Raw genomic sequence first — 12812 nt, forward strand, 5'->3', positions numbered from 1 at the left:
CGCCCGTCTCTCTATTCTCTACATATTGTGAAAGTAAACTGCACCAGACTGACTGAGTGAAATCTATGTCTATTGTTTCACACGACCCTAGAGATCGACTCTTGATCTGAGGAACAAAGTTGTCATGTTGCACGGTTGTTGGAAAGCTGAATCCCTTCTTGTCTGTGCCAAGGAAGCTGATCACTTCCTATGCAGAGAAGAAAGTTTCCAGTGACCTCTGAGCTAGTTGGTAACACAACCCAATTAAGTTTAGCATAGTCAGTGGAGGCCTGGAATATAAGCAGTTCCACGTCGATACTACTGTTTATGTTATTCCAATGCGCAGGGCCTAGTGGGAAACTAGGAACTACACTACATGGCGCCCAAACGTTTGGTAAGGCGATAAACTAACGCAAGACTTATAGAGTAACTCAGTCGTGCATATTTCACACCCCTTTCTCCCGTAAATACTCCAATAGACGTCTGGAGTGGGTGAAAGGTTAAAATCCGCCCGACCTTAGTAGGAAGAGATTCCTATGTAAAGCTCTGGTTTATTCAACGTTGAAGGATACAGTGTTCCAAAATATTGTGCATCTAATCTTTGTCTCCTTGGAGACCTACTCTGCAAACCTGCATTTTTTGAAATGTCAGTAGAAAACAACGGAACCTCTGGGGCCGCAGTAGATGCGACTCAGCAAGGTCCCGAACAAGCAGACCCGGATGCTATTATCATCCCGGTCCAGTTAAGAAGATCTATAACTTTAAAACTTATAGAAAACGGACTGCCACCTCAAGGTGGTACAGTAATTTTCGTGATAGAGGCTCACGAGTATCGGCAGACAGAGGTATTCTATTCATGGATAAACTTTCCAGCGGTAAACGCTATAACACAAGAGTTTCACTATTACAAAATAGAGGAACCTCCGGATGAGTACGCCCCTTTCGAGGAGGTTGAAATTCCACTTAAATTTCAAGAGCACCTGCTCTGGTTTAATGGCGCCCTAAAACACAATGATCACATAACCAGGCTCGGTCCACTAGGTAGACCAGGAGCCACGTGGCCGGTTCTAGCCAGCTACACACCACATCCTGACATTATAAGAATGTCTAGAGAAGAGCTGTTAGCACAGCTAAACACATTAATAAAAATACATAGGCAATTAGTCCAATATGTAATACGGACTGCAACAGTCCAGCCAGCTGTTAATTCACACCAGCTGACCCCTCATCAGGGGAACACAAATAAAATTACACCACAGAACATACAGTCATGTCTTGGTAAAACACCCGTAAAACGGGAACAAATTCCTTTCTGGTTAGCCCAGAAAATCACTCAAATAGAGGCAGTATTTCCTGATACTACCCCTATTGAGAAACACAGAATCTTGACCATCTGCCTTCCTATGGGAATCGCACCACACGTGGAGGACTGCGACACTTGGGGTACAGTCTTTGCTTCCATTTACACAAAAACACACGGTGTTCCGTCTATGGCGGTAATACCAGACGTGCTAAAACAGATTCAAAATGAATTCGGTCCAGAACCAGCTTTAAATCTAGGTATGAAATTACTGAAAGACTTCAAGCAGGTCACGGCTATATTATTAGCCAACGTAAAGGGAGAAGCAGCATCTGTGGCGATTCGCCAGAAGTTGAGGGAAACAGATATAAAAGATCCTGTTGAGCTTGCAAAAATCATAGAAAAATGCTATGAAGAATTAGGTAGAGACAGCTTGGGTGGAAAACCAGTTAAGCCCCAACTGCTCGAAAATCCTGAAAAATTATTTATTAAAAATAATTTAAACACTCCTAAAAAGAGCTGGGATGGAAATAAACAATCCACTCCCAAGGAAAAAGTTTTCCAGTCCAGAGGAAGGTCTCCTCGACGGAGGGAAAGAACTCCGACTCGAGAACGCCAGTCTCCCCAACGGGAGCCCTCTGAGAAAAGATATAACCTTAGAAATAGGGATAATATAAAAAAACCTGATAGATATCAAAGTATTGATACACGTCCCTCTCGATCTTTTCCACAGAATTCGGAAAGAAGAGGACGGTCAGACCCAGGAGAGCACACCAAGTCCAAAGACAAGGAACCTGCTCAAAATAAGAAATCTCAATTTCAGAAAAAGAAGGTAGCCAGTATTAGAGTAATCAACCATGCTGAGAATACTGAGGACACAGTTGAAAAACGGGGAGTGGGCATTGACAATGTTGGACAGTGCAGCAGAAATCAGTATAGCGCGCAAGAACTTGATGAGTCATCTGGAGACAGTGGACACGAATGAATACATTCAGGTTGAAACTGCCGACGCCAGGCTTAGCGAGCCCCATAAAATATACGAAATAACATTGCGTATAGAGGGTGATAAGACTAGGAAAATTAAGGGTCTATTTTGGGATAAGCTCTCAAAAGGCTATGATATTCTGTTAGCTGAAAAAGATTGGCCCCCGGAGTTTGTCAGGGAGTGCCCTCGTGGCGAAGAGGTAATTATGCCTGCCTTCTCGAATCACATACCGATTCATAAGAAATACACATATGCAAGGAAATGGGCAGTGGCCCAGGCACCTGCATTGTATAAAAATCATGTAGGATGGGATGAGGATTCTACGCCTCACAAAATCCAACTAAAAAGTGAACCAACTGCCCAACGGCAGTATCCCATAAAGCAAGAAGCTAAAAAACAAGTCAGGGAGATCTTAGATCAACTTGAGTACCAGGGGGTGATTGAAACATGCACCTCTCAAATGAACAATCCTTTGTTTCCTGTCTCCAAGCCAGACAATTCATATCGTCTAGTTTTGGACTACAGACACCTTAATACATGTTGCAAAACTTTTGCAGTACAAAACTCGCATAGTGCAGCCCTAATGAATAACATAGTTAGGAAAAAATACAAAACAACATTAGACATTTCTAATGGTTTCTTTTGTCAAAACATTGCCCCAGAAAGCAGATACTTGACCGCTTTCTCCGCTTTTGGGTCACAGAAAAAATTCTGTCGACTCCCACAGGGGTTCAAGAACAGCCCAGGACTATTCTCAGCTAGGGTAACAGAGTTACTACAAATCTATGATGATGAAGCATTATCTTACGTAGATGATATTTATCTCACAGACGACGACTTGGATACTCACTTGAAAAGAGTGAACACCATTATACTTGGGTTCGCAGCAGAGGGTTACAAATTCAACTTTAAAAAGTCTCGAATTGCCCATCTGACAGTACTGTTTTTAGGGTACGAATTATCAAGTGAAGGGAAAAGCCTAGTGGACAACTTCTTAGAGAAGTGCGCTGTACTCCAAGCTCCAAAAACGCTGAAGAATTTACAATCAATTCTAGGTTTTCTGAATTTCGGAAGAACTTACATACTAAATTACGCAGAGAGGGTTAAACCTCTCTACGAACTAATAAAACCTGATTTAAAACAAATCAATTGGACTCAAAAACACACAGAAATTTTGAGATCACTGCAAACAGACATGTTAGCAAAAACAAAATTAGATACACGTGACAACACGATCGATCTAGTAATCCGAGTCATCCCAGGAAGATGCGGATTCACGTACCTAACCTCTAATGAGGGAGAAAAGGTACCAATTTCAATTAAATCTCACTTGTACACACAAGCAGAAAAAACATTCAGTCGCACAGAAAGAACTGTGAACGCAGTGCAAATCGCATTAGCAAATGAAAGAGAACTAGCACACGGCAAACGGATTAATATCCTTACAGCGGAATCCGCCTTCGAGGCGCTATTCAGCCCAGTAAACCTGCCTACAGTGTCACTGGATCCGAAATGGATACAGTGCATAGATTCTCTAGGAGCGGAGGACGTGAAATACTATTTCGCCCCGCAATACAAAGAACTGAATGATTTAGAATATGAAGAAGAATATCCTCTGCCAATCGAAATCCTGCCTCTCCCACAATAGGCCTGTATAATCTATACAGATAGCTTTGTACAGCATTTTAATGTAGAGAGCAAATCCTACAATGCAGCATGTGCGATCATTAAAGGTCGTTGGCTGTGCGGTAAATTCAGACCGAAAGTAACAAAAACTGAATCTGTAAGAAACTGTTCGGTTCAGAGAACTGAAATCAGATCTTTAAAGATGGCGCTCGAAAATGCAGAACGCGAATTCCCCACACTTATCGTGTGCGATTCTCATTTTTGCGTCAATTCTTACAACAACAAACTGCAGAGTTGGATCGAAAACGACTACAAAGATGACACAGGTGCCACAATAAAGCATAAATTGCTTTGGGAACAAGTAGCTCTTTTACACAAAGAACTACAAAAGACTCACGTGATTCACGCACAGAGTCTTCGACGTGATGGCGTTCACGTTGCAGGGAATTCATTGGCTAATACAGCCACCACGGAAGCAACTAAACCGGCTTCCGTAGCCACAAAAAAGCGTACAGATAAGTATATAGACGGGGAAACTATGCTAGCAGTAAAAACGACCGTAAAAGGCGACTGTGCAGCACTACCCGTAAACTATCCACTCAATTATGCATACATAATCGATGCAAACTCCGTTCCTTTTGCTCGAATCCCTGGAGTGGGGGATAGAGTAATTCCAAACACGAACAGGAGAATATTTTTAATAGCAGACGCACACATGGGTTTGGGTCTAAGGCACAGAGAGATCAAGGAATCACTGTCTGAATTACAATCAGTATTCTGGTGGCCGGGAATGAGTGTAGAACACCAAATATACGCAAACAACTGTGAGAACTGTAATAGGGATCGCAGTAAGGAACCTTGCTACCGGCTACCAATCAGAAAGAGCGTAACGCTGCCTACACCCCATCCTGCGTCCTATTAACGTTCAAGACGAAATGCACTTAAAAAATGAGGCCACCAGCACTCGGCTGACGCCTAGAACTGTTATAAAAGATTAGCGAGTCCATATCGGCACATACGCAATTACCACGTTCCATTCTGACCAGGGTCCTGCTTTCAGCTCTCGAGCTTATAGGGAGGCCATGGCCAGCATGGGAATTGGGTTGCGGTATTCTTGTCCGTCGCATCCCGAAGGGAATAGTGTGGTAGAAAGAAAAAACCGGGACATAAAGCAATCTATAACAGCGAAGGTATTAGGTTCAGGCGCTGGGTGGGTCAAACATTTAATAAGTGTCCAGACTAGTCTTAACAACATGCCAAGAAATTCTCTAAAAGGTTTCAGCCCATACGAACTATTGTTCGGAATAAGAATGCGCGTTCAGGACCTCGATAGTCAGATGTCAGTGGTACAAAAAGAAACAAAGCAGTTTGAAGTAAAAGACCGTTTGGCTGTTTTACAGGAACTGAATGAAACAAGAAAATCATTAAGCAACATAAAGTTAAAGCAACAGCCAAATACCACTGACGAGGCACCACCCGCAACAGCCCCAGCAAGGCCTGTCTGGATTCCAAAGATTGGGGATCTAGTCAGAGAAAAGATCGCGGTTAAGAAGGAATTTGGGCCTTCTTACAGAAAAGCAGTACCTGTCTTAGCAGTCACCGGAACAAGATCAGTTGTGCTACCGCCCCTTGCTGGTAAAAAGGAGAACAGAGTCGTGTCTATCGATCTGGTAAAACCACAAGCATGTGGCCTATAATCAACAGTAGGCCCAGTGGACTCCCAAGAAACAACAGAATACCCAAACTTGCAACAATCCAAGAGGTTCAAACTGAAAGACTAATCACATTCGATCAGCCTGCAGTGCACAATGAAGGACTATGCAATAATGCCATGGAACTCGTGCCTCTTGAAACACAGATTGAAACAGTTCGTCAAGAAACAACACCAGTCTACACTAATGTGGCATCAGAAAGTGCTACCGAGAGACAGATTGAAAGAACAATCCCATCAATTGACAGAACTGCCTCTGGTTATTTCATCAACTTCGACAACTTCTCTGAAGATGAAAATGAGCCCGAAGTGATGCCAGAAACAAAAAAGTCTTTTAAAGAAAAAGCAACGGAACTCTTTCAACAACTGAAGGAAATATACCTCATTTCCCCTTGGCTAGAGTTCTGGTTCGGTCTAGGTGTATTTTTTCTCCTGCTTTGGCTCATCATGGTACTATGTTTGGGAAAATTCATTGAAGGAAAATATATTACAATGGACACAGCAAGTCAGAACATCAACCTAGTCCTGAAACCACACAGATCATCCCACGTGAAGAAAAGAGAACTGTCAACAGTAAATGTCACAGCAATTCCAATACCTGGTGGGGTAGTATGGGAGAAAACAGACTATGAGATCTATGGTCCGGTCGAAATCCTGAAGTATCCTCATCAACTAAAGGTTTCCTTAAGTGACTTTGTGACACCAAGTACATTCTCTGATGATTGGGACTTTAACAGTATTAATGACATGATGTCTGATTTAGTAATGTCAGCTAGATTCACAGATCATGATTATTTACAAGGTTCATCTAGTTATGAGCAGTTATTCTGTTACACCCACTATGGGGATCATTACTTGCATAAATCTGCACAGCCTAGAAATGTTTTTATGTATAATCAATGGGAACATTGTTCTACACCACCTAAAAGCAGTTCTAAAGCATTTTTTGAAAAATTCAAATATTTTTCAGGGTTTAACACCAGTGATGCAGAAACGTTTTATTATAAACTGTTAGATAAAACAGGCATGAAAACAATGCTGACAAATTCTAAATTGATATATTCAGAAGCATTTTATGACAAAATGATGACATTTGGTTTTGATTATTGGAAAAATAATATTGAAACGAAATCAATTTGGGGTACAAAAGATTGGCAGGTGCAAGGCATAGAAGCACTGTTTAGAACCTGCATGATACCAGAACAAATGTTATTTTTAAATGACACTGTACACCAAACATCTTGTCTTGGCCTAGCTAAGAACAAAGAAATGAAAACACCGTCTATACCAAAGCCAATACCTGAGAATGCAACAGCTGATATTGAGTTAGACGTGTCACAAATTTTTCATTTCAACAGAACACATCCTGATTGGAAAAAGTGGTTAATCTGGCCTACAGACACAAATAGCTGTCAAGATAGATTCCTGAATAAAACACAGGGTTTAAAAATGACCAGATTAGACCCTAGATATTCCCAGAGACAACATCCAGGAATTATAACCACATACAGTGTAGGGAAACTCTGCCTTGAATGGCTAACTACATCCACACTGGCTGAAATTAAGCAACACTTGTCTTTATTAAAAGATGGTGCTGATTTGCGCGATTTCATTCTTGGACCACGCAAACAGCGTCAAAAGCGTTTCATAGCGACCAGCATCTATGCTGCTTACAACGAGGCTTGGAAAGTAAAGCAAATTGAAACTGCTGAAAAGATACGAGAAATTGATCGTATTAATTTGGAAAAATCACTTTCTGTGGTAGACAATGGGTTAATGACTCTGTCTTCCAGAATATATTCTTTGGACAATATTGTATCCTCTGCCTTTGATGTGATAGACAGGGATTTGCTAATGTTACAACATGGCCAGTCTCAATTACGCTCTATTATAGAACTAGGCTGGACGCTGCAAAATCTTCGTTCAGGCTATGTGCCTTGGCGTCTGATAAACACAACGTCATTATTTTCCATTTTTAACCTTACTGATAAACAGATCAGTTTGGCACAGAAAGGAGCAGACTATACAATCTTGAGCATCGAGAAACTCGAGAGATTATCATTGACAATGTCAGAGAGCCCTGTCATTGAATGGATAATACACGGAATTATCACAATTCCGATAACAACTTTCCGATTTCATAAATGCCTTGAGTACATACCTGCTGGCCAATATGAACAATTGGGTAAGGGATATGTTAAATCCGAATGGAAATTACCATACACTCATTCTTGCTATAGTGACAGCGACAAAAATGTATTTCTTAGTGGTGACAACTGTAAACACTCACTAAGCGGTATACTTTTGTGTCAGGGTATTAATTTACACGGAGCATGCGATGGTAATTCAAACAACCTTTCATGCCACCAGCTAGTCACACCTGCAACTCAGATAGAGCCCTTCTTTATGCAACTCGCAAACGGGAGTTACATTCTAAGAACGGATCACAGGTGCTGTGGCCTCGCGCCCGGAAAAAGTTATCTAGTAGAAGTAACGTCCATGGTCAAATGCTGTATGCAAGCATTGTTCCCGAGCGGGCCTCCAGACATAGTGACTCCCCTCTGGCCTCGTCTGAATCTCTATTCTATACGAATTGATACATTAAGCAAAATGAAATCTGTGCTTTTACAGACAACAGTGCCTATAACGTCATCTAAAGAGACGTATGATCTTCTAGTCGCAAGGACGGCTACTGAGGTCCATGACCTTTTATCAACAAATTGCCCCGTGCATTTCGTACAAATGCTCGACCAACTCCTTAACATGTCTAGTGCTACAAGCATCCCAGGCATATTTAAGACAGTCTTTACGGGACTGCTAACACCCTTCCAGGCAATTTTGGGACTCTTTCCTAATTTTGTGCACTCCATCTTTGGTGGTATTCCACTATTTTTTGGACTCATCGCAGGGATTCTATTTTTGACCATCCTGCTACGTTATGGCAAGCCTCGGCTCAGACATAGCTCCCATGGGAATGGAAGAGACAATCCTAGCAATGCGCTACAGGGACAGGATAACTAACGTCCTCGGATTGGCCAGGCTGAGAGATCTAAATATGACCTGGTTCCTTTCATTCAGACCGATATGGCAAAATTGCATTTTACCTGTGCTACGGTGTATGCTTTGCGGCGAGGAATGCGTGTTGGACATCTGTCTTTCACTTCCATCAGCAGTACCAATGGACGTCGATACTTTGCTAAGTCCAATAACGGCTCACGCATTGTGTTGTCCCCAGCGGCTACCAATCCTGATGACGGCATTCGTGGAGACTCCTGTACTACAGCCAAGTGGTAACAGTGGAGCGAGTGACAAAAGCAACATCATCCAGGTACAACGTTCTGTGAGCAGGGCTGGTCCTGTCTTCGATGACAGCAATCATTCTCACACCTGCCAAGTTACAGCGCTATCTAATTTGGTTGAACTATCACCTGATTTTGTAGACCAATTCTTTGCGAGCCTGTCTGATACGATGTTCTCACCCATAGAGAAACAATAACTTTTGAGAAGCTTTCCGACACACGGCGTTCCCATGAACTCTGAATTCGGCCTTCAGTTTTGATCAACATAAAACTGCCAGGAGCTTTGGTAAACTGATTTTTCTTTGAATTGGACAATTTTTTTAAAAATATTGACCCTCTCTTTTTTGGCACGAACAATTCTTTGCTTAACGTAAAAACTATTCTTAGAGAACAGAAGCTTCACACTTCTATTTCTAAACTCATCTAGAGACATAACAACATAACACCAGCCTCTAGCACACATATTATTACAATGCATTTTTATGTGATGATTTATCTCGCATTTCTTCTGTCAGAGATACTTCATGTGTAATTCTTTTTGCATAATCGTTCATTGATTTCATATGCAATAATTTTTTGAATGATTACTATGCTTTAAAAAACGTACAGTACCTAAATTCCATGTAATACAAGTACGCCTATTTCGAATGCATTTATGTATTTTGGGGTGGGCTATGTTACACAATGTTACACATACATCTAATTGCTTAGTTTTAGTAATTTTGATGGACATGAATTCGTGGAGTGGGTGTCATGTGCTTATCTAGGTTCCTGATCGATACTGTGACCTTATGCCCCTATTCGGCTATAAAGCCCTTTGTTCCCTATATTGGCATAACCGTTCAAGTACGATTTTCTGTAAAGTCATCTCTGGCCTCACACGAGCAGAGCCACAGAGCCACATTCCAGCATGACTCTCTGCTACTTCCTTTGCGACCAATTAGTGCAATGACAGAGCAGCAGTCACTATCTGATATTCCTAGATAACACTCCGAGTTCTTCAACAAGATAAAAACTTAGCAAACCTGGAAATCCCCGCTTGCTATGTTTTGATTAGTAATAGAACTCTAATGAGCAACTGATAGCTGCCACTTCCTAGTGACATCTTTAATTGACGTCTTATGTCCAGCAAACTTGCGTCAAACCCGGCACCTGTCAGGTATAAATATTACCAACGTTGCCTTAAGCAATGCGAAGCTGTGAGCTGTGAGAGCGAAGCTAACTGCTGTTGAGCGTTGCCTGTCGCTGCAGCCTGCTATCCTGTGGTGGTGAAGCTACTGATTACCATTATCGCCGCTACAGCGCGAACTATGGTGCAGTACGCTTGAGGAGCCGTGCAGCCGTCCTCTGCGAAGACATCCAGCCCAGCTGCCCGCGGACGCTGTCACCCCTCCTTCCTCCAGACGCGCTGAGAGAAGCCGCTGCCTTTCTCGTGCAGAGAAATCCAGTCCCGGCGCTTCCAGTTTACCCTCGCAGGTGACTGGGATATCGAGAGAGACCCCTGAAGGAGATACCAATCCTCCATCATTCTATTCAGAGGTATGGTGTTGACTAAACCCTTAGACGAGAATTCTTGAAACAAACCTTGGCAAAACCAACTTAACTTAAGCTACTTACTTACTCCCCCTTCTCACGTGTTAGGCCTAGGTCAGGCACACTGGGGTAGGCTTAGTTAGAAGCACCAGTTGAGTATGTTAGCCTAATGTATATATGACTGTATATATGTTTTATTACTTTTAAACCATTGTATGGCTAAGAAACCATATCAATGCTTTTACAGTTCTATTTCGCTATTCTTATCTTACTGTACGTACTTTTTATAATAACAGTTATTGCAATTGTGGCAATACATTTCTCTTGTATGAGAAGAAAGACTGTTCAATAAATGTCAACCTTTATTGATACACGCCCGTCTCTCTATTCTCTACATATTGTGAAAGTAAACTGCACCAGACTGACTGAGTGAAATCTATGTCTATTGTTTCACACGACCCTAGAGATCGACTCTTGATCTGAGGAACAAAGTTGTCATGTTGCACGGTTGTTGGAAAGCTGAATCCCTTCTTGTCTGTGCCAAGGAAGCTGATCACTTCCTATGCAGAGAAGAAAGTTTCCAGTGACCTCTGAGCTAGTTGGTAACACAACCCAATTAAGTTTAGCATAGTCAGTGGAGGCCTGGAATATAAGCAGTTCCACGTCGATACTACTGTTTATGTTATTCCAATGCGCAGGGCCTAGTGGGAAACTAGGAACTACATGCCTGTTTGCACCCAACATTGCCTGGTTCCAATCTGATTCCACGGTAGTCACTGGCTAGTGACTTTGAACATTGTCCCCTCTGCTTTCCGGTCTTCACATCTTCAGATCCACCCTTGGATCCACCGGAACTCTTCACATCGAGCCGCCTGCAGCATCTTCAGCTCCCAGCACCATCGACCAGCGTGACGAAACCTGACACTACTTCGACCCTGTGCACCCGCTTCCTGTGGGTGAGGTAACTCAGCTCCGCCGGTGTTCCTACACTGGTACACATCTCAAGGGCCTGTGTCTTAAGTTTCAGTGTTCTAGGTCACTCGGAAGGTTCCGAACTAACTAACGTTGTACTTTTTATGCACCCTAGACTTTACATTGGTGAGTGCGTGCACTTTAAACACTGCACCCGAGTCCCGCGGGCCTTTCCCGACTTAGTCACTGCTAGTCTCGAATAGCTCCAGCGATTCCCAAGGCCCTAGGCCTGTTTCCGTTCTGATTGGTATCTCTTATACCACTTTCTTAGTATATGGTTTAGGTGGCCCCTAGGGCTCATCCATATTGTGCAACTTTTGTGTATTTTAAACTGTCTTATGATTTAACGCTTGTGCTTCTGTGCTCATAAAGAGTCCAGGGGATACTTTTAGTTAATAAACCAATATATATTTTCAATATATATCTGTGTGGTGTCCTTTCATTTGGTATTCAAGGGGGTTGTGTATGGTAATACAACTGGCTTCACATGCCTTTCAGAGTTTAGCCTAAGACTGCTTTGTCCACGTTACCACTAGGATAACTGGTCTACAAGGTTGACTTACAACCAATCATCATAAGGGTTGCTTGGCATGGTACAAAGTGATCACTAGAATTAGTGAGCATTATATACCAGGCCAACTTCTCACATTGGTGGCAGCGGTGGGATCTGTGCTTGCTGTTGTTTTACCATTACAATCTTTGAGATTATCATTTGAAAGATCATACAGGTACCTGCTAGGTACATATAAAACACGACTAGTATACTTAAGTTCTACTGAACTTAGTTGTTGTAGAGCAAAGGGAGTAGCACACCCTGACTACAACTACTAGATAGGTTTAGTAGGTAAACACCAGTGTAGGTAGATTGCAACACATCCACCCACACTAGAGCAATGTCTGGAGCAGAGGGTTTCACTGGGAACATCCCTGTTGAGAGTGACCCTCCAAGGGCACCATCCAAATTTGCTATTTTTTCCTTTAAGGAATTAAGACAGCTTTGTGTCTTAAGGGGTCTGAGGACAGGGCCTTCCCCTACCACAGACCACCTTAGAGAGATCTTGGACCAGTCTGAGACTCTAAAGACCTCTAAGGCAGACCCCACAGGGGATGCTGAAGGAGGCCATCCTTCTGAGGATGACACTGTAGAAACCCCTGTCCCTATCATCCTGGTAGATGAGGAAGCCCCCATCACTGGAGCTCCTCAGGTAGATCCAGAGGAGGATGAGGAAGAAGAGACAGAAGAGGGGAGCAGTGAGTCAGATGATGACAGAAATAGTCAGGTGCTGGTCAGTAGACTGAATCAGGCTAACTTAAGCCTATTTGGGACTGAATCTGGTAACAACCCATTCAGACCCCCACGTGGACTTAACCAGAAGCCTAGGAGGAGAAGGACTCACTCAGGTGACT

Source organism: Lissotriton vulgaris, chromosome 2_1, assembly GCF_964263255.1.
Source record: "Lissotriton vulgaris chromosome 2_1, aLisVul1.2, whole genome shotgun sequence".
Taxonomy (NCBI): Eukaryota; Metazoa; Chordata; class Amphibia; order Caudata; family Salamandridae; genus Lissotriton; species Lissotriton vulgaris.